The 26,064-nt window shown below is 41.6% G+C and overlaps 1 protein-coding gene across 8 annotated transcripts in view; it reads right to left on the bottom strand.

The window, feature by feature from the left end:
* The window catches only part of dph6 (diphthamine biosynthesis 6), a 196,552-nt gene that overhangs the window by 72,488 nt on the left and 98,000 nt on the right, over positions 1-26,064 (bottom strand). For 5 of the 8 annotated variants that reach the window (XM_066667590.1, XM_066667642.1, XM_066667600.1 and 2 more), the window contains 6 exons: positions 10,066-10,747; positions 9,653-9,764; positions 7,085-7,361; positions 5,999-6,048; positions 5,049-5,121; positions 4,223-4,324 (listed from right to left, as the gene is read on the bottom strand). The gene's annotated coding sequence lies outside the window, so the exon portion shown is untranslated. Of the gene's footprint in view, positions 1-4,222; positions 4,325-5,048; positions 5,122-5,998; positions 6,049-7,084; positions 7,362-9,627; positions 9,827-10,065; positions 10,748-11,672; positions 11,750-26,064 lie in introns of those variants that run through there. The other 3 variants (XM_066667626.1, XM_066667608.1, XM_066667633.1) reach the window with 3 other exon arrangements.

Genomic DNA, 26,064 nt, shown 5'->3' with positions numbered 1-26,064 from the left:
CACCCCTTCCCTTCCCACTCTCCCCCAGAGACCTAGCATGCTGCACTGCCAAACTCTATAATGATAACAGTTCCCCACACTGGATTATGACAACTTTAAACATACAAAAGCGCACAAAGACAAAGGAAAGTATGATGGAATCCTACCGCAAGTCCCACAAGCTAATGCAGCGCACTTAACCCTCTGCGGCTCTAGCCCATCACCCTATATAACCCCAAATAACCCGCTAATTTTTACTGCTTAGCATCCTACACTCGAGCTAGGCCCACTATTTCATATTCATGTTTGCAGCGGCCTAGATATACGAGCCGGGACTATGATGTCAGAGAAAACACTTTCAATAATTGCTATGAGAAATATCCTCAACCTTCTAACACCTTTCCACGTCCGGCCCCCTCCCATCCCCTCCATCTCCGCATCCCCTGAAACTTCATCTATCAGCTCAGCAGCAACACTTTAAGTGATCCGAGTGATGTATGGCCCCCTGCCATCCTTGTGTTCCACTCCTAACTATTTACATTCTATCAAGTGAGCGAGCCACCAGCCCCTTGCGCATGAGATTACCATAAATTAAAAATAGAATGAAAAAAAAAAGTGTATGGACTAAGGAGCGCAACGGGTTTAAACGCTGAGCCTGAAGATGTTTTGAATTTAATGAAGAGGAAAAAAAATGTTCACCACAAATATATTTGTCAAGATTCTTCTATAAACTGGCATTTATATTTTGGCTTTGAGTACAGACGTCTTAATGCTGGGTAATAGGAGCAATCACTGGAGGACAAAACGTAGCATTCATACGGCTTTAGGGACATCACATCACGTCCTGCCAGACATTTGTTCCACAAATGAGAACTGCAAGGACATGATTAAAAATAAAGGTTCTTAAATGATGCCTGGCATGGATGTGAAATTCTGGGGAAAACCTTTAATTGTGTGGTGGCCTGCAGAAACCATTCTCATGATTTCAGCAATTTCTTAAACGACATTTAGTTGATTGGTTCTAGGAAAGAAACTACAATTAATTAAAGAACGTCGACATTATACAACGTGGAAGATCTAAAATCTTAAACATGTGTTTTTCACTTGATCATCTCATTTAGTAACATGATTTTATACCATTTTTACCCCAGCTGTTAGTCATTTCCCCTCAATGACAAAGCAATTTGTCTAGACAGCTCTACACACTTGGAGGAGAACACAAATTGCTCAACTACTGTTTAAGCTAATACACAGCCAAGTGATGGGATAGAGGAAGGGCCATCCCACTCACCCAGAGAGAGTGAGGTCGATCAGCTGTGCTCTCTCTCTCTCTCTCTGACTCCTGGCCACAGATGGCTGGGGCATCACTGGGGATCAAAATGAAAAAACTCCTAACGATGGGGCCAATGCTTTTACAGCTGCATCACTTGAGAGTGCAACAAATATCCCTAAAGATATAAGAAAAATGCACTCAGTGAACTCTTATTGGCCCTGAGGGATGACCACAGTGTGTAACCCGGGACCCAAAGGAGTTTAGGTTCATAGAAATTGAGCCATTTTCAAAAAGCACTTTAAAAAACCCCTCAGTCTGTTATCAATGTTGTGGTCCTGGTTGTCCTGTTCTTTTCCACAGAGCTGCCCTCTCAGAAGGAGGAAGTGCTCCTTCCTGGCCTGGGATTGTTCTGGTTCAGGTGAAGCGGATGTGTGCTGTAAATAGGAGGAGAGACGGCCAGTGTCCAGCCTGGGACAGTAGCTATCTCGTCCTACTCAGCACGGGAGGGGAGCCAGAGTGCAGCGTCCGACAAAATAAACTCCTATTTCCAGGCCACTGATAGACAAATGTGGGTGACAAAGGGAAATGGGTGTCACGCACACAGTGGGCAGCCAGAAGACCTCTCTCTGAAGCCCTTGTCCAGTCCAGACATACTTCACACCGCTCAGACTCAGACTGTCTGGTTTACATTGCGTAATTTGAAGTTTGATGTCTTTATTTCCCGCTCCTCTGTGGCAGGCCTGTCTTGTCCTGTAGCTGGCTGAAACCTATGGAAGCCGCTGAGCCCGAGCTACAACGCAAGAGCTGAAAGTGGCACAGAGAGCAGGGCCAGGCTCAGACGCTCTGGGTGTAACAAATTGATAGAAGTCAATTAAATGTCTATTATTAACCTCCTATGGCTCACTGTCAATTATCTGTCCCATTAACTCAGTAATACAGTACTGTGTATGTGCTTAACACTGAGAAGAAGCAGCATGGATACTGTCTCATCGCTGTTCATTAAAAAAAAAAAAAAAAAAAAAATTGGAACAGAAACGATGACTTTAAAATAAATTCAATTCAGTTATATTTAATTAAGCAGTTAAGGTCATTTGTACCTCTGGTCCCAGCGTTTAGATGATTCATGCACATAATAAGGTACATTACTGCTGCTTTTATATAGATTAGTCATAAATTGACCGTACTTATATTACTCTTTAAATCCCAGTGTGCAAAAAAGCTCTTTACATCATAATTATCATATTAATGATGTTATCATTCTCCACTTCCGTCCCCGACTGGAAATATCTGATGAGAGATTAACGATGACTTTGAGGGGCAACCAAAGAGAGAAATACTAGCGATGCCAGCCCACGCCGTTAACCATGTATAACACACTGTGTAACAGCCAATATAATCTCAGAGCAACTTAGTCATAGATGATTAAGGTTAACTACCTGCTAACGGCTCACAGTCACACTACACACTTAGAAAGTGTTCTCTGGAAGGCAACCATAAAAGAACCACTTTTGGTTCCCTGAAGAACCTTTATACTGTATGTTTTAAAAGGAGTGTTTTTAGATAAACACTGAAATGTACTGTTCCAAAGAGAACAAAAATGGCTGTTCTGCGGCAGGGCTCTTTAACTCTGGTCCTGGAGGTCTTGGAGTCCTGCTCAGACACAGCCACTAAAACCTCCTTATTAACAAATGAGGACTTGCTGCGCTAATTCATTGGCTCTGTTGTGTAGTAAGGATCCAATGCATCCTTTCTGGTGCCTTTATGTGTGGAAGAAAAATACTTTTTTTAAGGTCTTTGCCCCCTTCTTATCTGAAACATAGTCACGGCCAGGTCCCAGCTGTTAGTTTGACCTCTCTGATCATGTGATGCACCTCAGCTGGGGAGGTGAAGGCCAGCATGAGCTTCCTCTGAGACAGGTGAAGTGATACTACATCTTTTCAAACTGTGGCTAAGAGATCAACACACTGGGAGGAGAATGCAAATTGCTAATTAGTTAGCTATAGCACTATGCTGTGAGAGCTGTTTATTAGGGTGACCAGACGTCCTCTGGATTTTTTTTTATCTAGAGCTTACATTCGAGAAGCGTTTCATTCACAAACTAGTCCCGCCCTCCCCTACTCCGATTGGTTCGCTTGAGTGAGAAGGGGGCGTGGTGAAGTAGCCTAAAATCTCCGGATTGCAGGGTCTGACTGTAGAGCTACCGTTATTGGTCGATAAACTTCTCTGTAAACATTTAATTGGTCAGTCTGCACGTCAGTAGTCCTTGTTTACGTCAGGCAAAGCTCATGTACCTACCCTCATCTCGAGCAGCTATGCCGAAACGTAAATGTAAGTTCGGATGAGAACCCCCCCGAACCCTCCTCTTTTTAAACATCTCAGATCTGGTCACCCAATGTTAGTTTAGTATGTTAGTGTCATCTAATCTATACAAATAGAGCCCAAAACTATAGTAACTCTTAGCAAACCGCTCCATGTGCTTCTTGTGACAAAGTAAAAAAAAAGGTGTATTCAGTCAGTCTCCCTGCAAGTGCTTTATTCTCTTTTATTTATGATAATTGTCCAAGTTCAAACAAAGACCTTACATACACTCTTCTCAGCTTTCATTGTTTCCACATTTTGGCCTTTTTTTTTTGTTATCAGATCACATTGGGAAAGAGAAAGAACGCTTAATTCAGGTCAATGCTGTTTACACCATAACTCAAGCAACACAAGCACCATGCACACGTTTCTATGACTTTGTCCCGTATTCAGAGTCTCCAATCGATTGCTTAAATTTCTGGCACTAACAAGCTTTTTTCACTCCCTCTTGTCCGAAGCGTACAACTAACCTTAAGCTGCCGCAGAGGGAAAGATCCAGAGCAAATTCCATTCAGTCACTGCTCTCCTTCCACTAACGTGTTCTGAGACCATTCGACCTGATTTGGCTGTAGTTTTTAAGATGATTTGGCATACGTTTCAGAACATACTTACCATGGCTCATTAACTCCAAGTGTTTTTTCCCCTCTCCCTATGATAATTCAGCTTGCCAAGCCTTCCATTATTGAGTGGAGGATCCAAGTAAATAACCACGAGCTGAGGACAAAGAAATCACGTAAATGTGTATTTTGGATAAACTATTCCTTTCAAACCAGACATCCATAAACGTGAGCCAGATGGAAATAGTCTTTTTCTTACGCCTTTATTTTCTTTAAGGCAGTTAAACCTTTCCTGTGTCAAATAAAATGAGCATTCGGCTCTTACTGCCGTGCTTGTTTACACAAGAACCCTCTTAAATGCTTGAAATGGGATGTTCAACTGAGCTTTCTAGAGGTACCCATCAGAGTCAGTTGCAAGCCCTGCCAGCTGACACAAACAACTCTGAGCTCTGTTACACAACGAGGAAATGAGGGGCTGTATGTCATTAGGGGCTTGTGGCACTGTGTGTTTTGTGTTTGGTTCATGATGCCCACCACATCATCAACATCAGCATTTAAACCCCTCCCTGAAGTTGAATCTGCCTCTGTTCTGTATTCTGGGTGTGTCCTTTAAGTTAATGTGGCTACATTCAGTAAACGAGCTACAAGTAAAATTAACAGAAATTTCAAGTGCTGCTTTTTTTATACTGTGTAATTTAAGGACAATAGAATAGGCCCCAAATAGCCCGGTGTAATAAAATGTAAATCTTGCTATATCAGATTTCACTAAGTTAGTTTATCTTTCTCCTGAAAAGCTACCAGATTGGAGATATGAATTTCCATCCTGACAGCTTTGTTATGCACCATTAACATATACTTCATTATATTTCAGCTATAGTTACCTCCGCACACTCCCGCACGTATCTGGACCTGCGTCACAGTCTCGGCCGGTCATTTCAGCTAATGGCTCCTCTCCTAGAGATTTATGATCCACAGACAAAGAACAATTAGTGAGAGGGACACACTAAAGCCAAGAGAGCAAGAGGCAGATTTATGGCTGCGTCAGAGACGTTATTCTATATCTGGAAATCTGATTTAATGCTTCCCAAATATAAGAGAGGTTCGGTTAAGGGTTAGGGCAACCCAGGCTCCACAGCCTGACTCACCTTTTATTCATGGTCTAGTGGACAATCTGTTTTTTTTTTTTGTTTTTTTTTCTGGACCAACAGGACAGGTATACATATGGGTATATAACCCATCTTTTATAATGATGAGATTGATCTAGGAACTACGAGGTTGAGAAATAGTGAGTGAATCCCTGTCCATGTTTTAAGCATCAAAATGTAATATTCACACTGTAACATATGTATAAAAACATTAACTAGTCCATTTTGAATTAATTATATTTGTGATTGAATAAAAACAGCTACTCGTGATTCAGCTCGGACTGCTTTTTAATGTAGGCACAGTATGCGGGAGACTATCAGGTCATTTAAATACTTCAGAAACAAAAACAGTCTGTTTTAATCTAAAGGGTTAAACTGGGATATTTGAGAATGGTCATTTAAAAATGAATGAAGGCTTTTATTGAGTCATAAAAGCACACAAATAAATAAATACATTTATAATGATAATATTAAATATTAAATGCAAGAAGGGTGGGGGATACAGGCTTTTTAAACCTTAAACTCCACACATACATCTTTAACACGCATTGATTCGGCGCAGACAGTGCAGGGGTCACCTGATACAGTTTGGCACAAGATTCCTCCAAATGTCCAGCTTTAGTAGAGTAGCCAGAAATGCACAGACTGAGTTAATAAAGATGTGTTTATGTCCTTGTTAACCTTACTTTTCTGTCCAGGAAGTATTTGTGCAGCAATCAGACAGGAGGTGAGGTGGCTGTGGGGAAAAAGAAGTCTGTTTAAGAAAAACAGATATGAGACTTAAAAAAAACCCACATGTATTGAAAATTAAGCCATGCTTTTGATTATTAGCACATATACAGAAAGGTAGGCGGACTCAAAGCATACTGTTGCAAACACATCAAACATTTATATAATGTTTTTAACTTCTTACATAGTCTTTGTGTATAGATTTCATCACATATAGATAAATTAAAGCTGGAATAATATGCCTTCTTATGAACAAATATGTAAAAGCTTTCTGTCAGGTTTTGTGGGTGTAGTTTATTATTAAATATAAATATATTATTTTTGGCCTTTTAGAACAACGTTATGATTAAAGATAATACTAGTTCTTGATATAAGTATATGTAACCATGATCAGTCCCGCTTCACCTTACATTTCTTTAATAATCATGTAATTATACATGAATAAAATATACAGGTACAGTGTAACTACTCATACTTGTCTTACAATGGATTTCAAAAAGATTAGAATATTAATGCTTATGTAAACACAATAGTACATTAACTTCAGTTACATTATAATTACATGTAATTACAGGGATAACAATTTGAACATATGCCTTTTGCAAACATTTGCAAAAGCTTTATTTTATTAATCCATCTTTAACAGTGAAAACATCACCAGTAGCAGATAAGGTGTGACTATCTGCTCCACCTTAGAACTTAATTATTGATGTTTTCAAAAACAAGTTTGTGGGAAACAATTAAAGAGATATTTTGAGATGAAAGTCTAGTCAGCAGTTTAACTCACTACAGTAAAAAACTAGAGTACACAGAAAATGAAGTTAGGGTGACCCATGAATCAAGGCAATAGTTTCCCATAAATCATTTGCATAACCTCAATTATTGGGTTTTACAGTGAGCAAATTAGGGACCACTTTTGTCTCAGAGCATTAATGGCTATGGCGTTTGTGATCTTTTAAGAGAGCCCTCAGTTGATGTTTAAAGGAGCAGTAGAGAGTGCAATCAATCAGCGATCGCAATCTTTGTTTGCAAGTTTTCCATACCTTCTCATTAGTACATGGCATTTGTGCAGTAATTTGGAGCAGCGCAGGAATCCTGTGAACACATTCTGCTGGAGCTCTGTTTCCTGCGCCCAGTGAGTTGCGCTGTGGTCGGCTGCTGGACATGGCAGACGCCCATCTGCTTCGCCCAGTCTGCAGCCCAGCGGCCCGTGGAGGCCCACATTAGTGGCTGCTGGCCACGGCCCCAAGTCCATTCCGCCTCGGAAACTGTGATTATGGAGCGTGATTGCTGTGTCTGCAATGATGATAAGAGGCCGGTCTGGTGTGCCAAGCAATTTCATCGTTAAAGAAGAAGAAGAAGGAGGGGAAGAAAAGCAGAGAGAACACAAGGAAAATTAATGGTGCTTCAAATGCCTGTGCTTTTTTTTTATTTCGATAATATCCATCCGGAGCAATTTGCCACAATTGGTGGCATATGGCCTTGTCCTACATCCTGCGTCGTGCCAGAAAGAATCAAATCTGTCACTGTATGAGTGAAGGTCAGGAAATTAAACGGGCACATAAATGAATAATGTGCACGGGTAATGAGGTGCATAAGTAAACACATACACTGGAGTGCAAAAATTTGGGCACCCCTGGTCAAAATAATAAAGTCTAGAGCAACAGTTCTCATCATTTTACTACACTGTTGCTGTTTACTAGCAGAATCTAATATATAATCATAAAATGATGCGTGTGCATAAGTTTTGGCGGCTTGAATTTGGACCAGTGTGTTTAACTTGGTGAACTCTGCACTAAAATTTTAATAAAGATCTCATTTGCATCTGTTTTCTGTGGAAGATTAACATCATTTGTCTCCAGAAATATCAGTAAGACATGAGAAAGTACTCAACTGGGCATGCCCAAACTTTTGCACAGCACCGAACATAACGAGCAGTGAAAGCACGGCAACGCTGAGGCCGTGGAGCAGACCCCGCAGGAAGGGTGGTTAAAAGATGTGAGGTGAGGGATGCGAGTGTGTATGTCTGGCACATACAGTATGAAAGAGGCTGTAGGGGAGGGTCCTACGGGGGGGACGTGCCTGCGGAGGTCTCTCCTGCACTGATGTTTTGAGAAACGCTTGTGGGTTTATTTTTTTTTTTCCTCTTAGCCCTCAGCCCTTGCTTTAGGCAAATTCCCTCTTCTCAGTCCTGGGCCTCTCAGCATTCCCACTCTCTCTTTACCCCTTCACTCTCCACCTCTTTTCTGTCTTCCTCTGCCTCTGGATCTCCTTTGGTCCTCAGGGTCCGGCGGGTCAGGCCTGAAGAACTATCGCTGCAGTAAGAGCAGATAAGCTTTTTCTGCTGGACCGAGGCGCCACATGGGGCCGCACCTTGCCTGAGGATAAGGGCAGTGTAGCCCAGGGCCCAGAGACACGTGGCTGGGGCCAGCGGCCTCCAGATGAGGCTTTAGTGACCCCGGCCAGAGTGGAGCTGACAGGTGAGAGGCCACTGCTGCGTCTAATGATGGCCGCCGCAGGGCAGGGAGGGGGATGGACCAGACCAGATGAGACCAGACCAGACCAACACAAACAGAGAGAGCGAGTGGGAGAGAGAGAGAGAGAGAGAGAGAGAGAGAGAGAGAGAAAGAAAACAGTGACGCAAAGAACGATAGAATCTATAAACCATGGCAACGTGCCAAGAGGCTTTGCGTCCAGTGAGCGTGGAAGCCGGCCTTCATCCCCTCTGTCTCAGATCACTCATGAACCTGTGGCTGCGGGCTAGAAAACACACACTCTGCTGGAGGGGTTATCAAAATGCTAGACATACCTCCGCGCAAGAAGTCACTTTGCACTCAGAGATTCAGCTGTTTGATACTCTCGCTCTGACTGTATTTATCAGTGCTGAGACTGAATAGAGCTCTGAGTACAGATCTCTATCAGCTCTATTATAATACACTGCAATTTGCAAATTCTAGATCTATCAACCTCACTTAGCATGACTGACTAGGTCTCTCACTACAGAAACATGCACACCCACACACACACACACACACACACACAGAAATGCCTCTGCGGTTTTACAGGACTTTACATAGACTTATAGCTATGGTTAAGGTCAGGGTAGGTCTCCATGAAATTAATTTAACTACTACCCTAGCCCTAAGCCTATCACTACCCTCACATTGAAATTTAATGACTTACATCATGGACATGTGATTTTTGTCCCCATTTTGTGAATGTGTAAATAGATTTTAGGTCCCCACTGCATGATTAATGCATGCACACACACACACACACACACACACACACACACACACACACACACACACACACACACACAATCTTGTATCTTTGAATTATGTGTACATTACATAGGCTTCTTTTTTTTAGTGACATACAGTTCACATTTCCATAAGTACTATTGCTTAACCCTAACCCTGAGCCTAACCCTAACGTAAAACATATCTTCATTTAAAGTCTTCTAATTTACATTGTACTGACCAGCTGCCTATCCCAAACATGAGTGTGTAAACACACACACACACAAAATATTCCACGCTCAGTGGCATACACATCCACTAAAATATGTGTGCACACATCTTACTAATGGGCTTGGAGATTCTGCATACCCTGCCTTTCTTTCTTGTGGCACTTCATCAAGCACAGGCCTGTCCATACGTCCAATCAAAGTGGCCCAGTGTCCACCCTCTGCCGGCCCCATTCCATCCTCCACACGGTGACCTGGGAGCGTACACAAACAGTCACCCTACATCTGCCAGCTGATTAATCAAGGACGATCTGCCGGCAAGTGCGGCCTACCCGCTCCTTCCTGGCTAGTCCCTGTGTATTTATTTAGAGTAACCCGTAGCCAGTCACGCTTGACCCAAAACTATCAGGAGCGAGTACAACTGCACCCAAGCATAAACAAAAAAAATGCGTAATGAAGGTAAGGGCGAAGGGGGTGGGGTGGGGGGGGGGGTAAGTATATGTGGGAATAAGTAGGGGGGGGGCTTTTTCTTAGAGATAGAGATCTGCAGCTCACCGCAGAGCTCCTCAGTGCAGACACACAGCAGAATACCCATGAAACCCCCCATGTCCTGCTGTTTATTTCTCCTCTGACATGGGAAGGGAAATCATTGACCTCTGAAGGATGGAGGGGGGTGGGAGGGGGGTGTAGTTGGGCTCCATTCATCTTCCTTGCTCAAGTCTTTTAGCTGGAGGGCATCAAGTCAATGTTTGTCCTGGAAACCCTCCCCAAGATACATATTCCACTAATTAGAATAAGGGATAAATCACTGAAGCAGTTTAACGACTGATGTCATCTTCACAAAAGAAGATGGAGATATTGTTCATTGGACTAATAAATACTTGATGCAGTAAGTGAAGCAGATGCTAATTTCCAGCATTTTTATGTATGTCACTGTCTCTGTATTTATGTCATATCTTATGTGTGTCTTCTTATATTTCACACCTCGCCTTAGTGTTATCTATGGAACACACAGATTAAGGGTCTGAGCTAAAAGCCAAAGCCGACACTAAGTTATTAGATCACGGTAGTTGTTATTAAAAGTATTTTGTGATTTGTATTAAAAGTACACCATGTTATATCATGTAAAACAGATGTATCTTATCTCAGTTTATCTTCTTTCAGACTCCCGTGTCCTGTCAAGTCGACTGCATTGGTCCTGATCAAATGTGGGGTTTGAGGAACGCTGTAAGTGGTCCTGCAAGAGTGAAAAACATGAAGCGTAAAGATGAGGCCTCTGAAAAGGCTTATTGATCGCACATGAAGGTTAGGCAGCCAGCTGAGTGCTCAGGCTCTTAGGAGTGAGTCAGGCACTCCCGCATGGCAAAGGCCAGGCCCATCATTATAAACTAAAAAAGAAGAGAACAACACATAAACTCAGAGCAGACAACGCGCCCAGATCTGACCCTCTCTGACACACAAGCATCATTCCACCTTAAGATCATCTGGTGGTACAGTTTCATCTTTTTCAGCATCTCCCCTAATAATATTGGTTAAAAATGTAACTATATTTTCAGAGTAACTTTGTTGTGTTGGCTTAGATTTCAGCTCAGACGTGTTGAATTGTCTTACTGAGAGTATTGTGTAAACGTCCACTCTCAAGTTATTGTATTTCCAGTCAAAATAGGTATAATATATTTATTCATATCAAAAAATACTCATTCATTCATTCATTATCTGTAACCGCTTATCCAATCCAGGGTCGCGGTGGGTCCAGAGCCTACCTGGAATCATTGGGCGCAAGGCAGGAAAATACCCTGGAGGGGGCGCCAGTCCTTCACAGGGCAACACAGACACATACACACATTCACTCACACACTCACACCTACGGACACTTTTGAGTCACCAATCCACCTACCAACGTGTGTTTTTGGACTGTGGGAGGAAACCGGAGCACCCGGAGGAAACCCACGCGGACACGGGGAGAACACACCAACTCCTCACAGCAAAACATACTCATGAGAAGTTTAAATATGAGAAAATTAACTTGCATAAAAAAATAAGCAAAAATATAAGAATCAAAGACATACAGTGAAAACTGGACTCACAAAAACTATGAAAATAAAGTGTCAGAACTGAAAAATCCACAGGTCTTTCTATGTTACCACAGTTAGATCACTTACTGGGTTTTTTTATAAGTGCGGGAAAATGCAACGTTCTTCTAACACTTTGCAGGGCTCAGAAAATATCTGTGTAGATCCATCTGAAAAACTAAAAGCAACATCTATAAAATGCATAAAAAATTAAACCTGGAATAAAATCAGAGGTTAAAGGATAAATATTGAAAATGTAGTTGTTGAGATGTCTGTGTATATTTATTAAACATGTTTTAAGACGTTTTCATCAGAGTACTGTACAAAGCCAAGAATTTACTTCAAGATTGGATCACAGTTTCAGATGAGAGAATGTGTGTGGGTGTGTTTGTGTGTGTGTGTGTGTGTGTGTGTGAGAGAGAGAGACAGAGAGAGAGAGGGAGAGAGGGGTATGCTATTTGAGCATCACAGCTGGCTGCTTGGCTGTTTATTCATAAACCTGCAGGACCATGTCAGAACTATTCAAAGGCATTTTAAAGGCACGTCCTGAGTGAAGTTTATTTGCCTGTGTATGCGTTTGTGTGTGTGTGTGTGTGTGTGTGTGTGTGTGTGTGTGTGTGTGCGTGCAACTCATCTACATGAGTCAGTGAGCAGGGTGGCAGGCGTAGCACCTGGGCTGAGTGTGTGTCCTGCTCAGCGGGCGTGAGGTGGTCTCTGGGCACAGCTTGTTGGGTTCTGACCTGCTCTCGGCCCCCTGGCTCCCATGCACCCCCACCTGGATCACTGGCACTGTGACTGGGCAGCAGGAGGGGGGTGGGGGCTGGGGGGTGAAGTGGAAGGCTCAGCAGGAGCAGAACAGCCACAGACAGAGGAAGAGGAGAAAGAACGCAGCAGTAAACAACAGCACCTTTAGTTGTGCTGCTGTCTGGCTGGGAGTCCTGCGGTGTGACAGACAGGCTGCTGTAAAGTCATGACACCATCTCCGAGGACGATACAATGTCCCAGCTGCCCTCACAAGAGCAAGGACAGCTGTTTCTGAACTGATGCCCCAACTTTTAAACACATCACGTTCAGTTACCAGTATTCAGTTCATAAATGTTTTCTTCACAGCTGTTGTTTTGAGATGCTGGACATGGTATAAAACACACGGGCACAAAAACCCATCCAACTAAATACAGACTGGAACCTGGAATCACTGGGTGCATGGCTGGAACACACCCTGGACAGGGCACCAGTCCATCACAGAGCACCACACATACACACACAAATGGGCAACTGTACACAGCTAATAAACTTACCAACATGGTTTTTGACTGTGGAAGGAAACCAGAGCACCCAGAGGAAACCCATACAGACACAAGGATAACACACCAAACTGCTCACAGATGGTGATACAAAGCAGGATTTGAACCCACTATCCCAGTACCCTGAAGCTGTGTGGCAGCAACACTACTGCCCTACCATGCTTTCCAACGCTACTAAGTGCTACAGTGCTATGCTAATTGCGATAATGAGCATACATACATATTAAACACCACATTGATATATGTGCCTCAGTTATCTCATTTAGCCAAAACCCTGTACATTCATTGGTAGGCGGTACATGAACAAATCATTTCAGTGGTCCTAATTAATTTACACAAATTTATAAACGACACTACAACTTTTAACCCAGAGCTGGGACATGGAAACATGCTGTTCTTATGAACTTTCTCACATTAAGAACATGCTTAACTCTCCAGAGAGGTGTGTGACTATAATAATTCATTGATTGCAGTCAAGTGATTATTTTGCCATGGACGCCATATTGGGGACCGATTGGTTTCAGAGGGCAGCACTAATGTAAATAAAAGACGTATAACACCTAAAAGCACAGAAGCCCACTGCCTCTTTTGGTGCTTTTTCTTTACACGGCTCAACTCGACATGGCTCGGCTCGACTCGCTTAAAACGTGTTGCTTTTCCATTGGCAGGGCTCCCCCACAAAATGGAGCCAGTGACGTCACAAAACCCCGTCTCTAACAGGAATCGCTGGCTTTGAAAACAACAACAGTGGCGGTGAAGTTAGGCACTGTTTACTCATTGTGTATTAACGTGTTGTTTTAGTTTTTTGGACTAAACATGGCTCCGTGCCCCAGTTCTCACAGATCAGTTGCACTTGTTGCACGTTCGACTTTCACTGGAAATTTTCATCAGCCATCGACCCAAGGAGCATATAAACCTTTTCAAAACACCTCGAGGTAAAGTTACGAGGTGCTGTTGTGAGTCCAATAAAAATAAATGTGAAAGCTGCTGTAACTTAAGAGATTTAACAAGCGGTGGTTTGTACTGGATTTGAATGAGCTCTGCATTTTGTGGTGATAGACATGTCTCTGGCCAATCAGTGCACTGCAGGTTTTACACATCACCATTTAGTACCTACACAGCACAGTTGGAACTCGGAGTGAGCTGGGACTGAAAACTTACACAGTTCCAGGGACCAGGACCAGATTTGACCAGTAGAAAAGCAAAAGAGCCATGCCGAGTCGAGTTGAGCCGTGTAGGTTCCATGCAGTAAAAAAGTGCCATTTGTGTCAGGGGGTACAGGATAGCACTGAGTAGTTGAAATTGGTTAGCCACGTTAGCATTTTCATCATAACATCTAATGAAAAACTGTTAGTATATCTGCTCTTGTGACCAAATCCAAGTCATTTATTCAGACACAGATCACATACAAGCTTTAGAAATCTTCTTACTTGACTCTGTTTTTATAATGTGCGAGGGATTACAGACACAAGCCTTTTCCCCTTGTTTACATGGTGAACAATCTGACCACGCTATCCCTGAGCTCTGACAATGGAACAGATTCTTGAAGGATAATACTTTATTGTGACTTTCTGCCTAAATTATTCCTCTGGTTCAGCTTATAGTTTAATAAAGAAGTTCTCCTTGTCTGAAAGTGTGAGTGATGTTTCTATGCACCCGTAAACCCAAGGTTACATCCCAAATATCTCCCCACACCCTCCGTATGGTCCAATCGATCATAAAATAATGGTTTGTGCACTCACATAGTGTGGTGTCTGTTGAAAATATTTTTTAGTGAGCTATAAGTTTCAGGTTTCCCTGGTGAATGTGCGTCTAATTACTGTATGTATTATTACTTTTTATTATCTGTGATGTGCACTACGTAGGGTGTATGGGGACGCGGCTGGAGCGTCTCTACTGACTGACACATGACAAGAGCTTTGTTTACAAACGTGATGTGGATAAATGGGTCAGGAATCCATACTTATATCTCTTTCATTTTAATGTCTAAATGATATCTACAACAATTTAAATATCATTGTTTTTATTTGAGTTGTCTGTTTGAGTAACGAGTAGGTCCCCAATATGGTGGCTAGTCAGTACTGTGACGTCAGCTGCAACCCATGAATAACTTGGCTATATAACATCACCTAACCCTACTGACCAATATATCACATAACTACAGGACCAAGGGTCACTACTAGTAGACCACAGTGGGTTGCATCCTCAGGGATCCTGAGTCACAGATTCCATACCGCAAACATGAGACTCGAATTGATTCCCAGCCTAAGAGGTCAAGTATTCAATACACAGCAGGGCTTTTAATCAGGAACACTAACGTTACTAATCGAACAATGAGTACACCGAGAAGCTGCCTTCATGAATGCAGCAGAACTCCCAAAAGAGAATTTTCATTCATTTATCTTCTATAGCCACTTCATCTAGAGCACACCCTGAGCACCACACCATCACGGTACAATACACACTCACACAGTCACTCAAACCTGATAACAACTCCACACAGTCCGTTCACCTACCAACATGTGTTTTTGACTGTGCTTGGAGACCGGACCATCCAGAGGAAACACATGTAGACATGGGGAGGACACACCAAACACCTTAGAGACAGTGAGCCGAGGTGAGGTTCGAACCCAGGACCCCAAGAGCCTAGGGCCATGTAGCTGTGATGTTACGTGCAGTGCTATGTAGCCTTCTATTCTCCTAAAGAAGTGAAACAGATGTTTTCCAGAAAAACTCTGCATGTCCTTGAGTATTAGAAATTAGGCTATTTACCAAACTGTATAATACATATTTTTTGTTGCTCATGGTAATCTAGGGAAATCCACATCACCAGAGATTACACTCAAGACAGAATTTAAAACCAGATTAACCCTGCGCTTTAAAAACGCCTGGGATCTTAAGCATGCAGAAAATATACTGAGAAATTTCCTGTCAATGTTAATACTGGGAGACAGCTCACACTGGCAAAAATAAAATGAATGCACATCCTTTGACATCATGCTTTCCATGGATTTAGAGGTCGACGTGGCAGATGGATCAGGATCTTCCAAAAAATTTTTACTACAGCAAAAATAGTCAAATGCATTATTAATTTCTCAGTGCGCAGGGTTCTTCACAAGGGAGCCACTATTATGTTAACCTTGAGCCATCACTACTATTACTTGACATGTAATATAATAAAAAAAAAACCAAACTTTCTTTTTGTGGAGTGTGGATTGTCAGCAGTGCTGTCAAAGAAGAGGAGAGAGGACGAGAGAGAGGAGAGGCGACATTAAGGAAGGACACGTGGCTTTGGGAAGACAGAGGAAAGAGGGTGGGGTGTGTTTGGGGGGGGGGGGGGGGCACGCTTCATAAAGTCACTCAATGATCTCCTGTCAGTGTTAAGAAGACAGGTGCTTACAGTTAACACCAGCCTAATATCTCTATGCATATTTATGACGCTCTTCCTTCTAATACATTTCTTGTTAATGTCAGAACTGCCATGTGTGGCAAGTCTATGACTTTCTCTTAAAAAAGCGGAATAAATAAAACAGTTTTTAAAGGTGCTAACCTTCCTAAATGCATCAAACCCGCGCTGTCGCTTTGATCAGAAGTATCTCTCTCACTTTAAGCTCCTTCCCTTCCACACTCACCCACTCTTCTGGAGCTTAAATTTGGGTCTTAGCTTTATTTACCTCCTGCGTGTGTCTGTATTGCTCAGTGTAGCTGATGTGGAGAGTGTGGTCAGAAGCTGCTGGGGGATTTTTAAGAGCAGAACGCTGTGGGAATGGGACTGGGAGTGGAGAAAGCTGCTGCATCTCATCACTACGAAAAGGGAAATGACTTTATGGTCTCTACAGACTTAAACACTGATTACTCCCTAAGTCTGCCTCTCGCTTGGCGGCAAGCCCCTAACTTCCCATGAAACCCTGGCCCAGGGTCGCCAGGAAGAAAAAAAAAAAAAAAAAAAAAAAAAGGAAACAGGAGGGTGTCAGGACTCTCGGTGGAAACTATAGGAAACGTCTTTTACAAAGCTCTTTACGTATTCTCCAAGAATGCATCCAGGCCAAACTCAGATCTGGAGTCACATCTGAAGTTAAGCCTTGGTTCCACCAATCAAGATCCCTTCAATCCAAGCAGAACTGAAATATATGAGGACTGCCATTCATTTGTCAGCACCATTCACACAAAATCATATGGGCTTAGTTTAGACTTACTTCAAAAAGTAGACATGGGGAATGAAACAGGAGAAATAGAAGTACAGAAGAAGAAGAAGAAGAAGAGGAACAACAACACAACAACAAAAAGAAGAACAAGATAAAATGTTAAAAAGAAAAGGAAGATGTAAAAAGAAATATAACAACAGCAAACACATGAGAAGAAATATAGGCAAGAAAAAAAGAAAAACAAAAACATGACAGTGAGAAGGAGGAGGAATAAGAAAAAGAACATCAAAATGAGACAAAGAAGAGAAAAAGGACAACAACAATAACATGAGAAGAAAAAAATTTAAAAATGAGATGAAGCACAACACCAATAACAAGAAAATGAAGAAGAAAAAGGACAACAACAAACTGAAATTAAAAACATCAATAATAACATGAAGAAAAGAAGAAAAAGAACAGCACTAAAACAAAACAGAAGAAAAAATAACAAAACAAGGACATCAAAACAACAGGAGAAGATAAAGAGAAAGAAGAACAAGTAGAAGGAAACCTACAATAAAGAAGAAAAAAGGAACAAAAAACGAGAAGAAAATAAAGAGAAAAGAGAAAAACAACAACAGGGAGAAGACAAAAAGTAGAACAACAACAACAAAACAAAAGGAAGAAGAAAAAGAAAAATAAGAAAAAAAGAAAACATCAATACAACAAGTAGAAGAAGAAAACAGAAGAAAAACAACAACAAAAGAAGCAGAAGAGCAAGAAGAGCAATGATCATAATAACACAGTAACGAGGAGTGCAGACCTCAGACATGAAAAGGCCTCAGATGATCCAGAACCTTCTGAATGATCAGAATCCAATCTTTAGAGCACATTATTTCCTGTCTCTTCAGGCTTTCAGAATCTAAATGTTGTTTTTGCTTGGCTTCCTAATGTAAAATGTCTACTGTCTCCTGTCTATGTAAAACAGCCCTGACTTCAGACGTTTAGTTGAAATGGCTTTTCCATGTTGCTCTTCCCTGATTGTCTCCTAATACTGAAAGTTTAAGGTCTGCAGCACTTTCCAAGACTTCATGCATTCTTCATTAGAGCCTCATATTGTGCTTTTGGTCTGCTGTCCAGTTTTATATCTTTTGTATTTTATGGGGAAAACTTTTGATCCCCATGTATTTTGCAAAAATCGATAGTGTCTGATATAAGGAGCTGTCAATCACACAGGCATCAGCTGGACTGAGAGTTATGGAAGTGATATGACATGAATAAACCAGATGATTCAGAAACCATAACCTGCCTGTGAGCCACAGTATGTTAGAGGACAGCTCCTGCAAGCTGCCTTTAAAATCCAGCAACAAAAACATCTCAGAATGCTGCGCTTTTCATCTGGAGACACAGGCTTATTAATAGAGAATAATAAGTAATGATTTGAACAAGAGATTATTGTCATTAGAAATAATAACTAATAATGTTCTCATTAATAATTTGTTAGATAAATTGTATAATTATCTAAATCATATTTACACCATTTTCCTCATGCCTAGTAATTAACTGGTGCCAGAATTTTACTTCTTTGTCTTTAACACTGTAGTTGCAGCTACAGTGCATAGAAAGCCATGTAAAACTATTTGGTCACTAAATCGGTTAGGGTCTAATGGAAGTAATGAATTGGTTAGTTAATGGTCATTACCTAATCCCCAGTTAGCACACTGTCTGAGGAGTAACGGCTTCTGTTCAACTCCTGAAGTCCAAATTAATGGGAAATACATCCCAGCTTTATCTGCACAGAAAAAAAATATATGTGTAGAATTTAGTGAGAGATACTGAGGCAAGACGACTTAACGACAAGCAACCTTTGTTTCTTTATTTAGCCCCCTTACAAGGGCACTAGGTAGTGGAGACCCTAAACTCTGGAGGGTAAATAACATCCGCCTGCAGAAATTGCTACACACCAAGTCCAACACACAGAACAATAGAAATACAAAATCCCCCGCACCCTAAACACGCACAGATACACAACAAAACCCCTTAAATAACCTAGAAGACTGCCCTGATCTAACCAAGTGGGCTTACCCATGAGCTCCTCCCACACCTGGCACTGCCACAATATAATTGAGTGTATTGTACATTAGTACATTATTTTAAAGGCCTACCCAAGTATGATTTTTACTAAAACAAATTGGGTAATAGTGTAGATTTTATCCAAAATTACCCAACGCAGGTGAAGACTGTATAATTTTATGTACATTTTATGCAGTTTACTTGTATTTAATGTACGAATCCAAACAAAAACCTGTTGTAGAGTGTACACAATTGTGTCATGTTCAGGGGAGGCAGGAGTACATGCTCTGCTTATTACGAATACAGATATTCAATCAGAAAATATATTAGCACAAACAGAAAGCAAAACATTCAAGCAAAGAACACAGCAGATTAAACACAAAAAAGCTAGAAACAGAGACAGATGACAGAATGAATAAAGTTAAACCCTGATAAGACCGATAAGTGACAGGCAAAAGAGGCGAAACTAATGATGACTAAACACTGAATTCCATTAAGACAGAAGACTAAGACAAACCGAGTCACTAAGTACAAAAAGACAGAGGACAAGCTACATGAGTGAAAGAAGATTTAAGAGGAAGCAGACTAAAGTAAACTAAGGCAACTAAACACAAGAAACTATGCTAGATACAAAAGACTAAGAACATAGACACTAGACAGAAGAGAAATGTAAAGGAAACTTACAGGAATGAAGAGAACAAGAAAACACAGAACTATGCTAAGCTAAGAAAGATCAACTCAAAAAACACGAAAGAAACATTAAAGAAGAAGGACTAGTGTTAGTCAATAAGAAAATGACACACAAGACACACCTGACACGCATACTGATGACCATTCTATTTTTGAGCATGGTAATGTTGGACACTATTATCCTACAATCCAGCGGGAAACAGAAATGAAGGAGATTCTCCCATCTGGAAAATCTGACTCTGTCCTAAAAATTACCCTACTCCCTACATAGTGCACTTCACCAAACTAAACCTGCTACATTCAGACAGTGCACTAACTGTTAGAAAGAGGTATGTGCAGCTTATACTGAAGATAAATAGTTTTATTATCTGACATACAATGCACCATTTCTATGCAGAGCCTGTTATTTTATGATTTACACTGTGCACTATGCAGGGTTGAGGGACATATTTAAAGCAACACTATGACAGATTTGGTGTTTTTGCACTTGGGCTCTCCATACTGTTGCAAATGTAATACTGTTTTACAGCTCTGTCCTGAAATCAATGGGGGTGGGGTTGGGAGTGGGTGGTGTCCCACCCTCCTCCAAAAATTACATAATGCAATTTCTGTAGTGCTGAGCCTAGATTAGCAATGATAGCGGCTCTATTCTCCGTATTACAGCTCAGTAGAGCATCACACATTTTAACATCACTGTATTGATATCAGTGGGGAGTGAGGGGGTCTGGTTTCCTATCCTCCTCCAAAAGTTACATAGTGCAGTTTCTGCTGCGCTAAGCCCAGAGTAACAACAACAGAAGCCCTGGTCTCCCTATTATAGATTAGTGCAGCATCACAATGATTTTGAAGGTGGAATTTTAAGGTAAAAATATTACACAGTGTTATATTACAAAGTTTCAGCCTTTGAAAAAGGTGTCGGACATCTTTGCAGCTGTAGTCATAGCAACAGTTCATCATGTCCTGTTAGTAAGAAACAGTGTAGCATGTTAATATTTTGTGTACTAGCCTGCTGAACTCACAAATTTAAAGTTAGTACTTAGTATATACTGTACAGTGGGGTATAAGTGGGGTGTAGCCAATGAACCAAAGGGGAACACAACCAGGAACCAAAACAACACAGAACACAGGGAACAGAATCAAACATGTTACATAGAGAACATCCTGACTGGATACTGAGGTGTTAACCCTACCTAATTTAATTTCTGACCACTGATGCTTTTGGCTGATGGACTATGTTCAGTGTGAGTGAACGACTGTGTAACATGTTTCTGGCACTGATACAGGCTCATTTTCTTAAACGATTCATGATCCATGCAGACACTGAAGGTAAAGCTAAGGAGAACCACAAGCTTATGTCCTTCATTTACGCTTCCCATCTTAATTACATTCTGGCAGTGTTTCTGTTTACCTCCCTGGCTCTCTCTCCCGTTCCTCCCGGGGCAGAGCTGTTAGCAGTGGGAAAGGGAGGGAGGTGAAAGGTGGACATAGAAGGGGAGAGTCTGTGTGTGACAAGCCCGGGCCTTTTGGACTCGTGGCTCAGGGAACAGATGTTTGTGCGCAACGGTGTGATTATGGTGGGATTCTGTAGAGAAACAGAGCAGTGGCTCAGCCGATAGATGCTGGTAATTACAGCCCGTCCCCCGGGAGGAAGAAGACATGAGCCCGCCACTCCGCACCATCACAGGGGTATAATTAAAGCGCCAGTAACCATTGTTAATAGGCCAGAAGATAAAGGTACCGGCTTGGGGAGAGGGCGTCCAAGGAGGAGGGGGAGTATTCGTCCCTCTCGTCTGACTGTCTCTCCATCTCTCTGTCTCTCTTCTGTGCCAGGACCTTCCCGAAAGGCATGGAGAATATTCAAAGAACATTTTAATGGCCAGGACCTGGGGAAGGACAACATATTTGAGTAGTTAAGATGGAAGCACCGGGGGATGGCACCAGGAGGAGGTCCAGCGTGGCACTCACTTTTAGAATGACCTTGAGGCTACACAACAATGCTCGGCCAGGTTCCAGCTGCTGACTTAGCTGTTTAAACTTTGGATTGGAATGTCAAATGCAATAAGTCCTCGATTTCTGCTGAAACATTTCTGTTAGACACTGAAAAAAGATTCTTAAATGGGTCTACAGTAAAGGTAATGGTCTTAGAAGAGACAGGCTAACACAACCTCCTTCTGAATGGATAACACTAGCAGATATGCACTGGTATAACATGTTTCTGTAATGATCCTGAGGGTTATTTAATTACGATCAGGATATTGGCACATAATCAAAATACTGAGACACTGACTTAAATAAATATAAACAATTTGTTAAAAAGCTTAACACTCCTAACACCACTGCTGTTGAAATGTGTCTCAGAGAGGGTCAAATCCCTCTCTGGTATTTGATTAAAACCTATTTCCAAGAAAGGACATCTTATAATTGTCTTTGATGTAACTCTACATCTTCATTCAGTACACACTGATCAATATCTTGTTACAATTATCTCCCCCCACCTCTCTCTCTCACACACACACTTTTATCTTAAAAGCCCCTCCCATGTGTTTGTGTGATTGGTTCCTGAGGTTTATGACATAGGAAACCCTGCCTAACCCTATTGGAACTCTGCTGTTTCAACAATTTAGAAATCTTGATTTTCACTGGAGGGGGTCTTTTACTGACTTTCTCAAGTCAATAACATCCCATCTTTATTATCATTCACCTTAATATCCACACCCGTCATTCACTTTCAAGAGCTTTTTAAAAACAAGAACCAATGTTTAACCAACATAAATACTGTGTCTAGTTTCTGTTCGCTGTTCCCCTGATCAAGAGAAACCAAACCCATCATGTTAACTGTGATTAACGATGAGCCTTTTATACACTTTTTGCCAGTTCTCAGTTGCCTGACTAGCTACACTGTTAGAAAGCGTAACACATCGGCTGATATGAAACTGCACAAACACAGGCTCACAAAGGCACAATGTCTAAATGTGTAGAATCTTCACAGCTAACAGAATCATTTCAATTCTTAAAGGGGACATATTAAATACCCTTTTCAGAAGTTAACACAGTTCCCTGGGGTTTTAATGAAGGTCTGTGTTAGGCTTTGGTCAAAATTCCACAGGGATCAAACCACAAAGTGTATTTTATCCCGTGTCTAAAAAGTCCTGTTCAGAACGAACAATTTCAGCACCTGATCCTTTAAACAAGAAAGAGCCACAGCCCAGTTCAGAGTGAGAATCAGCTCTCCAGATCAAAACATCAAGGTGCTAATGCACATTAGTAAGTGGTTTAGTCATGATATGACCCTTTTAAGAGACTCTACACCGTGACTGTGTAAAGTTTCTTACTTAATGGTTCTATTTAGCACCAAAATTACTAGGTCTTTTACTCTTAGGGCAAATTCTAAGATAAAAAAAAAAAAAAAAAAACACATAACAGGCACCCATTGTAAACTACCCTGGGGCAGATGTGAAGCTCTCAATGCAGGGATGCAGCCAGGTGACAGGCACTCTCTACTGATGGAGGGTGATCAGTGTTTAAAAGCCTTGCATGTCAGCACACATCAGAGTTCTTTGTGCTCACAGTATCATCAGCGATCACTTCTTCTGGCCCACACTCCCTCAAGTCCATTTGTACAGGCTGAAAATACAACGGAATGCTTGAGATATTCCCAAAACCACAAAAGAAAGAGTTCACAAGGTCTCTAAGAGTCAGAAACACTACATAGTGAGTTCTGTTCCACTCATTAACACTTAGGTCTGCCTGACCCTTGGCCAAAACTAACGATGTGCAAGAGCCAGGCGCATGGGCAAAGTGCAGGCTCGGCACTCTTCTGACTTTAATGGAAAGTACAAGTGAGCATGATGAGGTGCACGGGTCGCGCACATAAAATGTCATTAGTATCTCCGACAAACAGGAGGGAAAGGCCTGATGGGGTGGGGGGGGGCGCAGTTCTTGGCTGGCTGTAAGTGTGGGGTATGTCACATTGGCCTTCTAATTACTGCTGGAGTCGTTACAGTGTGCAGTGAGACGGAGAGACAGAGGGCTATCACAGCAGAGATAATATCTAACTTTGCCAGTCAGTCCTTTCTTCCACTGCAGAGGGGAGTCCCGCTGAGAATTACCCACACTGAGCTTGACACACAATACCCACCCAGATAAATGGCGGGGTTTTGGCAGGACATATTTTTAGCATTAACTCACTGACCCAAAAAAATGATGTCCACAGAATGAGATCCCTTGGGATATTTAAAGAGAAGTGACTGCTTCCTTGTATCTTTTTGCAATGCATATCACAGAATGAACCTCAATCTGTCAATGGCCGTCTTTCAGCTGTTTTAATGCTGCCTGTCTGTCCAGCTTTGGCTGTGCACACACAGGAGGAGCCTAACAGCGGAGTTAAAACATCTGAATCACCATTATTCTGTCCAATCATCATTAAGCAATTCATAGCAGGTCATATGAGCTTTATTCCAATGGCCGTTATAATGTTTGGGTTGAACGCTCTCCAAGCTTGATATTAATGTCTGGAAAAGCCCTGCTCTGTCCATATATGAGATCACTGCCATGGTAAAGAGTTACATATTCGTTCCTCTCTGCTTTTGCTTCTGAGAGAGGAGTGTTCAGCAGCACAAAGATCCACTGTCCTTTTGCCTTTGTGTGCGTTGTCATGTATGTTATCTTTTTAATGACTTATTCACTCATTCTGCTTGAGCAAGGAATTAATATTTGATGGAAAAGAACAAGGGAGCATTCCCAGGTGCTAATCCTGGTGCTGTAGTTGTAGGAAGAGCAGGACCTGCTGGAACACTGAGGTAGTATTCTTTTTATTGAAGTAGGAGAATGCGCGTCTATATAGTGTAATATACTCAGGAAATGCAGCAGAAAGCCAGATTAAACTTCTAGAAACAGCAAGAAAAAAACAGCTGCAAGGCCATGAACATTTAGCAATGTGAAAACTGTACAGTGAAATTTTGAAGTGAAATAATCTCAGGTATACTCGCTTATGTGGTTTTCAATACTGCGTGACTGCATCTGTAAAATTTAGCATTGTTAAAATTCCAATATCAGCCACAGTGGATCTGGTCAGTGTTTGTATACAGTTAAAAATCAAGACTCATTTAAAGTATCATTGTCTAAGTACAAAAAGTAAAAGAGAGACAAAATGTGTAGAAAACAACCATAAACAAGATACGAATGGCTAGTATTGTAAAGCAAACAAGAGTGCAACTGCCCAAGCTAGTACTGGTTAGTAACATGGTAAATACAGGAAAAAATACATAATATAGAGATGATCTGGGAGTACATTAAGGCTAAAGGCTTGGTTAAGCAAGACAAGAAAACATGAATATCAGTGCGTACAAACAATGCGAACTGGGTCCGTGTTCACAGGTAGACAGATTACTTAACATCTCAAAGCGATTTTGAAGAATGTGTAGCTTTATGCATTGATTTTGGATGATGTTAATATATGTGATTTAAGCTTCTGATACTTAGAAGCCACAGTAGTGCAAACCCAAGTCATTACAGATTGATACTTAGCATGAAAGAGAAATATGAGACAAAACTGTTTTCTAATGATTGTTTTAAACCTAATATAAGCTTAATTTCATAGCATTATTGGTTGTTGTGGTGTTAAAACCTCATTGTGAGCTTAACAATAAAGCATTGTTCGTATATCTATTCTCGGACCAATGTCTAACATGATTTAAGGGAGAGGCCTGTTGAAACGTGTAGTCATATGCCTTTTGACACAATGTGCCTAAACTAATTTGCCCTCCTTCTGTTCACACTAATTTGGTCAAATCAATAGCAGCTAACCCCCTTGAGCTGACACAGGTTGCTTAATCAATATGAATAATGATCGATGAGTGTTCTCTGATGCATGGATTTTGGCCTGGAGATCCATGCTGAATGAGGCTAATCAGCTGAGGCCGCAGGGGTGAGGTGTGTGAAGCCTGAGGATTTCCTCATTGGGGATGAATATGGAAAACTATTTAGAGACGCAGATCCCAGAGAGACTGGACCATTCACATTCAGACACACACACACACACACACACATATACACATGGCCGTGCTGCAGGGAACAGAGCCTGGTCAGTGCTGCTGGTTGTACACTCAAGGACAACAGTATTATTCAGGGTTATTTACACTGTGCTCCAGGCTTGTTCTGACCCACTGATCCACTGCAATGTGCCTGCTTTTCTATTTGCTGTGCACAACACACAACTCAACAGCACTCTGGCCTGTGTTGTGTTCTCGTGGCGGAATACAGTTAAACGCTGCCCTGAACTTCAGAGACGTT

This window comes from Hoplias malabaricus, chromosome 1 (assembly GCF_029633855.1).
Source record: "Hoplias malabaricus isolate fHopMal1 chromosome 1, fHopMal1.hap1, whole genome shotgun sequence".
In the NCBI taxonomy this organism is placed as follows: Eukaryota; Metazoa; Chordata; class Actinopteri; order Characiformes; family Erythrinidae; genus Hoplias; species Hoplias malabaricus.
The sequence above is the reverse complement of the archived record's forward strand: the minus strand, read 5'-3'. Positions and strand labels throughout refer to the sequence as shown.